This window comes from Carlito syrichta, unplaced genomic scaffold (genome assembly GCF_000164805.1).
Source record: "Carlito syrichta isolate Samal-C Ts95f unplaced genomic scaffold, Tarsius_syrichta-2.0.1 Scaffold306750, whole genome shotgun sequence".
NCBI classification, from domain to species: Eukaryota; Metazoa; Chordata; class Mammalia; order Primates; family Tarsiidae; genus Carlito; species Carlito syrichta.
In genome coordinates, this window is record NW_007250846.1 from 302,376 (window position 1) to 316,239 (window position 13,864).

A 13,864-nucleotide genomic window follows, 5' to 3' on the forward strand; every position below is an offset into this window, starting at 1 on the left:
TCAGGATGAATGGCATTCATTCTAACCTTAGTTGTAGCTATGTTTTATCTCTGACAGTTGGGTTTCCAATCAAATGTTATCTGATTTTTCCCCTTAATCATTAAGAAATGCTTTACTAATTAGCACATGAAATTCATGGCACATCAGACTGAATCAAATCAAGGCCTATTACCTTGAGCAGTAAGACACTTTGAAATTCTCAGTAATAGGGCATGAATATGTTATATGGTTCATACACATTTCATGAAGCTCCACATTAGCACTGTTTTTTTTTCCAAGACAGTGCCATTAGTTATGCCATTTTCAGGACCTTTAATTCCATCATGCTGTTTAACAGCCTGTTACATTGTGGTGTATAAAGTCATACATTAATTTATCTTTGGTTACACTTTGGCAAGATGATTGTATTTGGTTGTAAATATCCTGCATGGAATGAGAAATAACAGGCTACCTGGCTTTAACACTTTAGGAGCAGTAATTTAAGATTTGCTCCAGATCTCCTCCTGGTCTGCCCTTCTTCACCTTGCTTTCTGCCCAGGGAACTGATCTGTGTGACTGCATCAATGGGTTTCTGCTATTGATGGCTTCTCATCTTTGGACTTGGGTAGTGGGTAGCTCTTGCTGAAGATTGGGAAGACTTGCCTCCTTTCCTGTAATGTCACCTGAGAATGACTGTGTCCTCAATGGAAAGTCCTTGCTTTGGTCAAAATGACCTTATCTTTGGGATTTTGTTTTCAGATCTGGTAAGTTGTCCTCTTTCTCATCCCTTTTTGTGCTTCTGCCATTACTTGCCCTAGTACTGCATCAATCCTTGCAATTTCTGTGCATCCTGTCCACACCTATGTAAATAATTCCTTCTCAGTGGTCCTGGTCTGCAGAAGCTGTCTGTTTCCTCTTAGGACTCTGATTCGGGCTGCATGGCACACTTTGCCATCTCAAAGGCTCAAGGCAGGCAAAGAAATGGCCCTTTGTATAGTTGAAGCTCACAGATATGGTACATAAAATTGTGCCATCGGGATATTAAAAATAATAATAATGACAAACATTAGTAACATAGTTGGTGTTAAACCCTGACACTACCAAAAAATATGGATTTCTTACTGATGATCTGGCAATGCAGAGCTCATATTCTCACGTGACAAGAGTCAGTGAAGGCTGGGTGAGTCTGTATACTATGAACATCTGGAATGTTTACTTTTCAATCTGTCACATTTCGTGTCAGAACCCATGGTGTCTCGATTACATTATGGCTAGTGTCAGTCTTCAGAATTTCTTAAAATATTTTGTACCTTTTGCACTAGAGAATCTTATAATGAATTGATGGTATACTCGTGCAGTTGAAATATTCTTCAGGAATAAATATAATATTTCAATCTATGTTTCCATAAATATTAAATAATGGTTGGGTGATAAACTTGCTCCATTGTTTACTCCTTTGATTAGATCATTTTCAGTTAAGACTTTTCTTTCATTATAATAGGTAATACATTAATTAAATAAATTTTTTAAATATAACAATATAATAATTAACTATATGATAAAAATAAGCAAATGTTTTACTATATATACAATTTTAATTTTTTACATTAGCAAAGTATATCATATTTCTAAAAGTAAATTTAAATAAGTTTAGAAAACTATTCAATGTTTATTTTGCTCTTTATTTTGCTTAATTACAGCAATTGTATTCTATTCTTGCCCCTTTAAAAAATACTTAATTTAGATGTCTCATGATTACTTTAACCAACCTAATTTTTTAAAAATTGTATCAAATATTTGGCTATTGCAGGTCTTTAACTTGATCATCTTTATAACATATCTTTTGCATTTTTAAGATTATTCCCATAGAATTTTCATGATATAATTCCAGAAAGAAATAAGAAACTCAGTCTTCCAAACAAATATTTTAAACAAATTTTATTTGTTCAAATAAACAACTGAAAGTTGGGTTTTCATGAATCAGGAACTGGACAGACTGCATAGTTTAAGCATGTACTTACCTCTTCCATTCAAATAATTGTAATCATATAATTCTAAGGATCAGGGACTATTTATTTAGCAACTACTATGTTGAAGGGAAAGCTGTAAAGTCTAACAAGGCATAAACATAAATTGGCCCAACTTCCTTCACTTTAAGGAGTCTTAATATAATTGAGTTTTTTAATTGTTGTTGAGTTAATTAGTTTCGATGCTCTACCATGCCAAACATCATAAACATATATAACAACATAACACACACAAATGCACATATATTTTTAAATATAATCAATTCAAATTACTTTGCTCATTACAGTAGTCTGATAGTAACCAAAGAAAGTCTGACTGCATAAAATTAAATCTGAAATAAACTTTTAAGCAAATGTCTTATTTGGCGATTATGTCAAAGCCTTGATTTAAGTGTGTGTGTGTAAGTGCGTGTGTGCGTGTGTGCATGTGTGTGTGTGTGTGTGTGTGTGTGTGTGTGTGTGTGTGTGTGTGTATGTGTAGACAGAGGAAGAATTTCTGAGGATGGGCAGATGATATCCCAGAATATTGAACTCTGTACAATTCAAACTCTGAGTTCTTGGTTAAAAAATATCCTAGAGCTAGGAACCCTATTAGTTTTCATCTAGTCTATTTCTTCTTTATACAAGCGAGAAAACTGAAAATCAGCAAGATACAGTGCCTTACCTTATGTCATGCAGCTAATTAGCAGCAGGACTGTTTCTTACAGCTTATTAATACAGAGGCTGTTGTCCAGATGAAATTTGAAAACATACTGGGTTTTTGTAGTTGACTTTGTTTTCCTTTTTTCATTGAAAGCAATGAGATTTGCAGTCACACTGTGTGGGGTCTTTCACATTGTCCCGAAAGAACTGAATAAAAGACTGTGGATTGCATGCAATGTTATTTCAAGATCATAAGATGTTTTAAAAACAGATGGCAGTATACATGAAAGATCACAGGAGATAGCAGTTCACAGCAGTAATTAAAAGGATCCTGTACAATTGAAAGGCTTTTAAATTAAGCAGTAAACTTTACATAATTAGGCATTCTTTTTTATTGTTCATGTTTGGCACAGGTTTTTAGAAAGTTTCTTTCTGTCAACAGTATCTTTTTCTATATTTTATGCAGAAAAGGAATCTGAACATTGTTCTCAGTCAGAAATCAGAATAGAAGAATAAAATAAGTTCCAGAAAAATCACTGAAACACAAAATAGGAATTTTTCTAAGGCTGTATAATGAGTTCATTTCATGATCTGAAAAAATGGCAATAATATCCACCACAAAGACAATATTGTATTGAAGAGAAAATGTCACAATGTAGAAATCTTTGAAACATTAAACATGACCAGACAAAAGCATTAGAATATAATTTTACCAATTTGCAATTCTAAAAATATGTTTTATTTTTAGAGCAAAACATACATAAAAACATAAAAATGATCTGGTATAAATTTCATGGGATTATTTTATATCTAGCCCAAGTAGAAATACATATCGAAAAATGGTTGGACTTTAAAAAATATCTAGCCCAAGATTTTCATTCTTTTGATGTAACATATACTGAGTGTGTACTGTAGGCCAATCATTGAATTAGGTACCAGTGATTGCTAAGGCAAGGTCAGTAATCTGAGGTACACATCTCCTAGACTTAACTCTGTGTGTATATTAATAGAGATGGTATATGAACCCAAATCAGCTTTTATGAATGAAAAGAATCAAGTGTTTAGTATCAGGAAAGATAGGCTTATTGTGATAGAATATAGAACATTTGCAAATTGTTTTTTGAGAGACAAACTTTATCCCGATAATGAATTTAGATTACACATATAATATCCTAGTATCATAAATGGGGTAGTGTTATTTGCCTCTCCAGATTGTGACTGTGTACTAATCTCCAGGTTCTTACATTCATACTTGCCTGGTCCTGATTTTTGGCAGGCCAGACTCTTGTCAAATTGTGACCCTCCAGTTTCCTCATTATTTGAATCCTACCTCTTTATCAGCTCCTTTGCTTTATTAAATTGAAAGTCTCTCAGGTACAGGAAATGGAATTTGTATAATGTCAAATATGAAACTGAAATGCAATATGGCCTCTGTGAATGTCAAGCTGCTATCTGTTGTCACTTATTCCAGAAAAAAAAGTGGAAATTGCACATTTCCCATTAGTTAACCAAAGTCAGATTTGGGGGACTATCTGGGACACAGGTGACATAATTTATTTATTTACAATTCTGCACATATTTTTAATGGAGCTAGGTAGATGACACAAATTTTGTCTTTTTGAGGATTTTCCTCCTCATTCCATGCAGTTGTGCTGGGCCTGTCCAGTAGTGCCATGTCTTATGTCTGGGCCAATCAGGACACTTTCAGGAAATGTGCTATTCAAACAATAGGAATGTGAGTTTATTTGCTGGTGTCACAAGCTTTGAACCTGGAGTTGCCAATGATCGTCTTCCCCAACTGCTTGGAAGAAGCTTATGACACAATGAAACACACACAGGCAAGCTGGGCTAATACTACTGCTAATCCCCCCTCACCTCCCCGCCTCCCCTGGCAGTTTCCCACTACTGCCAATCCTTTCCTTATAGTATTATGATAATTGTTTAACGTTCGTTCATGAATAAAAACATGTAGTGGGAAACTGCCAGGGGAGGGGAGACACACATCATCAACAAGGCTACCTGCATAATGAACATTTGTGTACCTAACCCTGAATTATACCCCACATCTTTAAAATAAAAAGTGTCTACGACCCTGAATATGCCTAATCCTGGATTGTGACCCACATCTTTTTTTTTTTTTTTTTTTTTTGAGTTGGAGTCTCACTCTGTCGCCCAGACTGGAGTGCAGTGGCTGCTTCCGGCCACCGCAGCCTCGACCTGCTGGGCTCTGGCGATCCTTCCGCCTCAGCCTTCCGAGTAGCCGGAATTACAGACATGCGCTACCACGCCGGGCTGATTTTTTGATTTATTGTAGAGATGAGGTCTCGCTACCCAGGCGGGTCTCGAACCTGCAGGCTCAGGCAATCCACTCACCTCAGCCTCCCAAAGGTGCGGGATTACAGGCTGAGACACCGAGCCCGGCTGTGCCCCACATCTTTAAAATAAAAAATGTCTACGACCCTGATCATCCTTGATCTAGTCTGTTTTACTTTTTCTTAAGCTAACTTAAGAGCTTGTCAAAGGATAATTCTGACAAATGCGTTAATGAATATAACCTGAGTTCCTAGTATCAGGCCTTTTATACAAGAAATTTTCTCTAAATTCTAATGATAAGCAAATAATTAAATCAGAGATGACTTCGACACTGAATTATGACCCAAGTGCAAAATTGTTCTTCATATATCATTGGTTAGATTCTACTGTGAAGAGTCTACCCTGGTCAAGGGTTGAGGGGGCAGGTATTTCTAAGTGAGGTCATGCTTAATAGAGTATTAAAGATAAGAGTTATTTATATATGGAGGGGTAGGGTTCATTTTTAACAAAACTAGAATGAAAAACCTAAGTAAAAAAGTGAGGCATATTATTGGCTGATTAAAGAATCGTAATCTAATAGTTTCGTCTTCAGAAATATCTTAATTGATTGCCTTCTGAGAGGAAAAGAATGCTGTCCTCTTACTGAAGGTAGTGAAATAGATGGCTTTATGACCTTTGGCTGGAGAATTAGCAGAGGAAATTTAGACATTAATTAGAAAATAAAAGCTTCATATTCTGTTTAAGAACCCATGATTTCTTTAAAATGCAGATGAGAAATAATGGACGACAATGAAATAAAGCTTTATACGAGGTATTTATTCCTATGTAAACAGAAGGTATCATCCACGGAACACATGGGTCTTTTGAGAAGCCATGCCACTTTCAAGATATATCTTCCCGAGAAGAAAGAAGCACATTTGCTTCCATTTGTTAGAGCAATACATCTGTCAAAGAATATAATTCATCACAACTCACACACGGGCCACTTGTCAAACAAGCAACTCAGGACACCCGGAAGTTCAGGTAAATCATATGAAACCATGTCACTGAACCTGAGAGTATTATCAGATCTATAATCATAGCTATTAATGATACCATGACATTTATATCCAAAACAGAGATAAATTAGTGTAGACATTCTAAAGTCACTGAAAGTGGAAAAAGCAAAAATCTTGAGTGGACTGCCTGAGCCCACGGGTTTGAGACCCGCCTGGGCAACTTGGCGAGACCTCATCTCTACAATAAATCAAAAAATCAGCCGGACATGGTAACGCATGCCTGTAATTCTGGCTACTCGGAAGGCTGAGGCGGAAGGATCGCCGGAGCCCAGTAGGTCGAGGCTGCGGTGGCCCGGAGCAGCCACTGCACTCCAGTCTGGGCAACAGAGTGAGACTCCAACTCAAAAAAAAAGAAAATAAAATAAAATTTTGCCTACTTGAAGCAAGAAGAAAACTCGTTAGGGATCACTAATCATCAGAGAAATATAGATTAAGTAATAAGTAATACACAGGGGTAGTGTTTGTATAAAAGTTTGCTGCTGAATCTTTGATCATAATCATAGATCAACAAAATACCAGAAATAAAATAAAATAAAATAACATTTCATTCAGAAAACAGATATTTATTTTCCCTTACATTTTATTTATGCAATGATATATTTAACATCATAGGATACAAACACTCACAAATGTACATACATGTAAATTAACATACCTATGTGTGTATATATAGGTGTATATCTGTGATATGTGTATATGCATACATATAAAAATGCAAATATCTTCATACACAAATGCACATTTACCTGCTTTCTAAAGCAAAATATACCCAGTACATAAAGTCTTTTCTTTGTTATATGAGGTCAACAGATATTTGCTAAATAAATTAACTTGCTTTTTTTTTAATTTTAAAGATGTGGGGTACGTCAGGATTGGGTACGTAAGTGGTTTAGGTGCAGGTGAAGTTTGTGTTCCCATTGGCCCTCACTTCACCTGGATTAGGGTCAGGCATCCTTATTGATTTTATGTGACCCTTGGCAGTGTCCTGCTACTGCCAATCCCTTTCTTGTAATATTATGATATGTGTTCAAAGTCCACTTATGAGTGAGAACATGTACTAGTCAGTTCTTTGTTCCTGTGATAGATCACTGAGTATGATAGACTCCAAATCCATCCAACTTGCTGCAAAGTTCATAGTTTTTTCTTTCCTTATGACTGCATAATATCCCATCATGTATATGTATCATATATTTTTTAATCCAGTCCGGTTTTGATGGGCAGCATGGTTGGTTCCATGTTTTTGCTATTGTGAATAGTGCTGTAATAAACATGTGTGCACAAGTGTCTTTTTTGTAGAATGATTTGAACTCCTCTAGGCGTATTGCCAGAAGGCGGAATTGATAGGTTGAATGGAAGGTCAATTTCTAGTTCTTTTAGGAATCGCCACGTTGTTTTCTATAGAGGTTGAACTAGTTTGCACTCCCACCAACAGTGTAGAAGCATTCTCTTTTCTTGGTATCCTTGCCAGCATTGTTGGTTTTTGTTTTATTAATAATGGCCATTTTTACTGGAGTTATGTGGTATCTCGATGTGGTTTTGATTTACATTTCTTTGATGATTAGTGAGGCTGAGCATTTTCCCCTGTGTTTGTTTACTGTTCTTATGCCTTCTTTTGAGAAGCGTCTATTCAGGTCTTTGGCAATTCTGATGGCTACAATTAGAGTGGAGCATTGAAATGGACACAATCACTAACAAACTTGTTTCAGTTGCCCATAGACTGGAGTCAATACTGTAACCTATTCTAATTCCATATTTCAGGACATCTGCAGGGTTTATTGCTAAATAGGGTGCATTGGCCACTGTATTAAATGATGCCAGTGTGCTGAATATTCTTAGTTTCCCGGTGTTTTTAGTTGCTTTTATTCACAGTCATCAGTGCACTGCTGGCTCAAAGAATGTTCGAGACACTTCAGACAGTTCTGCATGAATGCATCAAAGATCATCTGCATAGACTTTCAGACAACTATTCATTGTTCAAAGCTTTGTTTATTTCTTCTCTTTTTTCCCTTGGGACCATGGTTCTGAAATTGTTAAACATATGGTCTCTGGTGAAACAGAGTTACAGTAAATATAATATGGTAAACTACTCTAGTTGAAAGAAGAAAGTTGATGTTTGGTAAGGAAGGTAAGCAAAGAGGTCCATTTTTGACCTGGAGTCATTTTACAGATGTTGCTGCTCTTTTGTGAAATAAATACCAACTTTCGACTTACAAAATATTCTGAGAATACCAGAATGTGGGGTAGTTAAATGTAGACAAACTGAAATATCTATTTCATTACTTAAACATGCTGGAATTTTTTTTTTTAAGATGTGGGGTGCACTTGTTAGGATAAGGAACATAAGTGGTCTACATGTAGATGAAGTTTGGGCCTTCTACTGGTCCTCACTTCCCCTGGTGTAGGATAAGGCATCCTTGGTAATATTGTATGTCCTCCTCCTCTCCTGGCAGTGTCCTACTATTGCTGATCCCTCTCTTGCAGTATTGTGATAAATGTTCAGGACCCACTTAAGAGTGAGAACTTGTGGTATTCAGTTCTTTGTTTCTGTGATGCTAGGATTTTTTTTAAAGCTCCAATATGTTTTAGCTTCCTGTATAGCAAATGCACTGTCTTCCCTCACAGACAATTAATTAATATATAACCCAATTGAAATATTTCATATAAAACCAGCTAATTTATAAAAACCATTTTAAAGGGATTATTCTGCAATAACAATATATTGAACATGTGATGTTCATCCATGAATCATATACATTCAAATAAAAACATAGAATGTATGTGGATAGGTAGATAGATACCACCACCCCCCCCCACACACACATACAATACACAAACACACTCTAGGGCACACTTGGACTTGGTTAAGTCTTCCTTTTTCTGTTAACCTGATATCTGGTATGATGGAACTGAAAATAATATATGACAGAAAGCGTATTTTCCAAATATAAAATGTCTTGACAGACATTAATATTATGAAAGATTTAGGTCACCATTTGGCACATTATAAGTTTAAACATTGACAACAAATAAATTTTAGATTATAGCATAATTTAGATACCAAAAAATATTTTAGGTGATCATCCTTTAGATGGCTTAACCTTGACAATTTTGCAATGACTTGAAGTTATTTAGACTTCACCTGAAAAATTCTGTCTGCATCTTCTTGAGCACTACAGTCCATTTTCCATACCTTTTCATTTAGTCACTCTGGCTTGATTCATGAAGGATACATAAAGCTGTTTGAATATGCATAGGAGGCCTTGCATTCAATCTAATGTCCTCTGTTAGCATCTGCAATTCTTTGAATATTTTAAATGAATAATATATCAAAACAGATGGCAAAATTCTTTCCTCCATAACTCACCTAGAATAGTCCTTGACCTTAATGTGAGTTTGGTTGACTTGGATCTGCACAATTTGTTTCCACAGGAATTCCGAGTACAAGAGCATCAGTGGATTTTGTGGATAAAATTTTTTCCCTCAAATGGCCCCAATAATCCCTGATTGATAATATAGTTTTCATATTTCAGATAATTTTAATAAAAACTCACAAATGAATATGAAACAAATTGACATGCTATACTGAACCCAAGTTTCAGAATTACTTCAGTGGTAAAATAGTACCCAGACTACTTGTGGGTTTTTTGGACTTTTAAGACACTTTACCCTTTATTGAAATTCTAGCATGTATCAGGATAAATTATATATCTAGATATCAGCCTCAAAAAAAGAATAAAGTCTTGCCATTTATGATAACATAGATGAACCTGAGACACATTACACTTAAACCACTCCTAGAAGGACAAATACTGAAGGGTGGTTGCCACGGTCTAAGGAAAGGGGAGATGAAGAATTGTTTTTTGATGGATATAACATTTTTGTTATGCAAGATAAATGAGTTCTAGAGATCTACTGTATGACACACCAGTAGTTAACAATATAGCACTGAAGATGTTAAAATATGAGGCTAGATCTCATGTTAGGTGTTCTTATCACATGCACACACACATGTGTGTGTACACACAAATGCAGAAATTAGAGGTGATGGATATGTTCAGTACCTTGGTTGTGGTGATGGTATCATGAATGATGCATATGCCCAAACTCATTGTGTACATTAAATGTGGGCAATACTTTTCTATATCAATTATGAATCAATAATGGTAAGAAAAAGTTAAAATGTTTACCTTGTGCAAAACGGAAAATGAAAATTCAACACTTTGTTTCCTAGAATTCTACTGGTTAGACTGCAGTCTACAGATAAAATAGATCCTATAATTTTTGGAGATATCCTAAAACAGATTCCTTATGAGATGGTAAACTCTTTATCTAATCAAGTTTGAATTTGACAAATCTCAATCTAGACTCTTTTCCTACAGATGAACATATTCAGCTTTGTGAATATAATAATAAAAGAGTTGTGAAGAGCAGTGTTTTATTTTTTTTAAACATTTCTTTTAAAGTCAGACACAGTGGCTCCCGACTATAATCGCAGCACTTTGGGAGGCCAAGGAAAGAGAATTCCTTCAGGCCAGGAGTTTGAGATCAACCTGGGCAGCATAGGGACAAAAAATTCTACAAAAAATTAGCTGGGCGTGGTGGTGCACATTTGTACTCCCAGCAGCTTGTCTGAGCTGCTCGGGAAGCTGAGGCAGAAGGATCCTTGAGTCCAAGAGTTTGAGGCTATTGTGAGCTATAATTATGCCAGTGTAATCCAGTCTGGGTGACAGAGTGGGCTCCTGTCTCTTAAAACAAAACAAAACAAAGCAAAACAAAAATCTTGTAAGTATCCAGGTAAAACGTAGGGCTATCAGCAGAGTTCTTTTTGACTTAAAATGCTTAATTCAAAATGTTGGCTCTACTACTTATGAGATGTGCGACTTTGGATAGTTTACATAAAATGGTGATAATAAAAATATCTATCTGGGATTGTTGTGATGATGAAATTAAAACCAGCACCGCATTTGGCACTTGGTAATCATACAACAAATGTTAGTGCAATTGTTATTATTACTTCTTCTTTTTGAAGTTAGAGCCTTATGCATCAATCATAGTTCTTGCATTTGTTGTTGCTGTAAACCTTGAGTCTAAATTACTAAACAATGTGCTTATGTGGGTTTCAAAAGTATCTACGTTTTTTTTTGAGTTGTAGTCTCACTCGTTTGCCCAGACTGGAGTGCAGTGGCCGCTCCCGGCCACCGCAGCCTCGCCTGCTGGACTCTGGCGATCCTTCCGCCCCAGTCTTCCAAGTAGCCGGAATTACAGGCATGCGCTACCACGACTGGCTGATTTTTTGATTTATTGTAGAGATGAGGTCTCGTTGCCCAGGCGGGTCTCGAAACTGTGGGCTCAGACAATCCACTCACCTCAGCCTCCCAAAGGCACAGGATTACAGGCTGAGCCACCAAGCCCGGCAGTATCTACTTTTTAATGGTTGGATATACATGTGAACTACTTATTGCTTAAGGCTAAGATAATTCCAAAGACCTTTTGCTTCATCAAAAATGACTGTATTATTTTGTGGAATTCAAAGAAACACATCATAACCTGATTCTCTTAAGACTAATTGCATTTGTTAGAGAATTATTAAACAGACACACATACACAGAATTATAATTCCTGACATTTAATACCCTAGTCAAAAGTAGAAGTTGAATTAAATGTAGGGAAAATGTCACTTATTTTTTAAGGAGAGCATAAGGTGATAAAAATAGTCTTTCAATTAATGTTCATGCCCTCAGAGTCATACTTTGGAATTAATATAAATTAGTCCCCAGAAATCTATTTTAATAAGTCATTTGAAGACAGAAAAAAATGACATAAGCATATCCCCTGAGAAATAAATAACTTTTCTTCAAGTTGAACTTGAGCTTCTCTACCAAAAGTGACTGGATCAAGAAATTCAGGTTAAAACAGAAGTAAAAAAAAAAAAAAAAAAAAATGCTATTCTTAAGCAGGATGGTCTACTTTGGATTAGACTTGCATAAATTCCAAAGTCCAATGGAGAATAGTGGACAAGAAAAAAAAAGTGAGATAAAAATTACTTAATAGAATTCAAAAGTCTTAGGGGATTAACAACAACAAAAAAACTAACAAAAGACTGCAAAGTCATTTTTCTATCCTTAAGAGGAGATCATTCAAAGCTATTCTGAAATCAAAGAAAACAAAAGTCACTTCTAAAATTCTTCCCTAGGACAAAAAGAAATTAAATCTAAATCCAGTTTGTGTTGAACTTTATTCCTAAGAACAAATTGGCTCAAAAGAATATATAACTTCACCTTAGTAGGAAGACACCTGATGGTTTACTTTTATTTGAGTCCTTTGGCAAGTTTTTAAAATTTAAGATTTTGTAAACTTGATAGCTTCATCTTTCTAAAATTTTATGTCTCTGAATTGATATTTTCAGTGTCAAATTACATGGTGATTGAATCCATTAAACACACACACACACACACACACACACACGGTGTGATCTAAAATTCTAAGCTTGGTTCTAACTTAAAGGTAGAATAAGACAGAATATTGTCTTGTCTCTCCACTTGCTAGACATTTATTTTTGCCTCAAGCATAAAGAAACCAAAAGCTGTCCCTTCTGAGAATGCTTTGTTTTGTTTTGCAATTCATGCTTGTCTAGACTTTTTTTTTTTTTTTGTATTTTTGTCTTGATTTTTCCCATCAGTGGGACATTTCCAGAATCCAAATTGTACCGCTTTAAAAAAAAAAAATCTACATAGGAAACCAGTGTTATCAAGAATGTTTCCTTAATGCCTGGCCACACTTAGCAGGGGAACCTGTTAAGTGGAAAACTTTGGAGTTCTGATCCTGTCTGGTTCTGGCAATCAGGATCAGTTGTGTCTGCTAATAAGGGGGGTCCTTAACTGTAATGAATAAAGTCAAAGGATAATGCCTATGGAGTGAGAGTAAATTTAAGATGCTAAGACAGTCAGACCAGAGCATCAATTAAAAGGGAGTGGACAACACATTGCCCTCTTCCTTGAGACTTCACATAGCACTAAAAAGAAGAGCTAGCAATAAAGGAGCTAAATAAATAATAATGTTCTCGAGCCTGTACAATGATACTTCTTAAGTCTGAGTGTACATGAGAATCATTTGGGAATCTTTTTTAAACATGATAATCCTCAGTTTTTCACCTTGGGGACCCTAATCTTGAAGAGACCTGGTTTAGAGAGAGGATTCGCATGTCCAGGGAGACTTCCTGCAAAATCCAATGATGAGGAATGTCTGGCAAACTCTGTCTTGAGGTGTAAAAGTGAAGCTGATGAGGCATGATAGATTTTTCTTTTTTGTTTGTGTTACCAGTTACTTTCTCTCTTTTTCCTTTCTTTGGTATCAGCTGCTTTGATGCCGTGACCTCTTTGTTGTACTTTCTCTTTGTACCTTAAACTTTTTTTTCCTTTTCTTTTTTAATTTTGCTTTTTATTAAGGGTTTCACTTCACACACCTGAAAGCTTCTTGCAGGGGTCAGCAAACGATGGCCCCCAAGCCAAGTCTGGCTACACCCATTCATTTAGAGATTGTCTGTGGCTGCTTCTGTGCTACAATGGTAGAGGTGAGCAGTTGCTACAGGGACCATAGAGCCCAGAAAGCTTACATTTTTATCTGACTCTTTACAAAATAAATTTGCTGAATCCTAAATCCTAAATTCATGACAGATGGCATCATTGGGCCTACTTAGGAACGCAGTCTAAGAAATCTGAAACAGGATATAAAGAATGACTTGATAGCAGCCAGGAGGCTAAGATAGTTTCTTCTAAGCTCATGCGTTAGACAACAAGCAGCAAAGGATTATCTAGCAGCGTTAGGGCAGTGGATCCAATTTCAGGA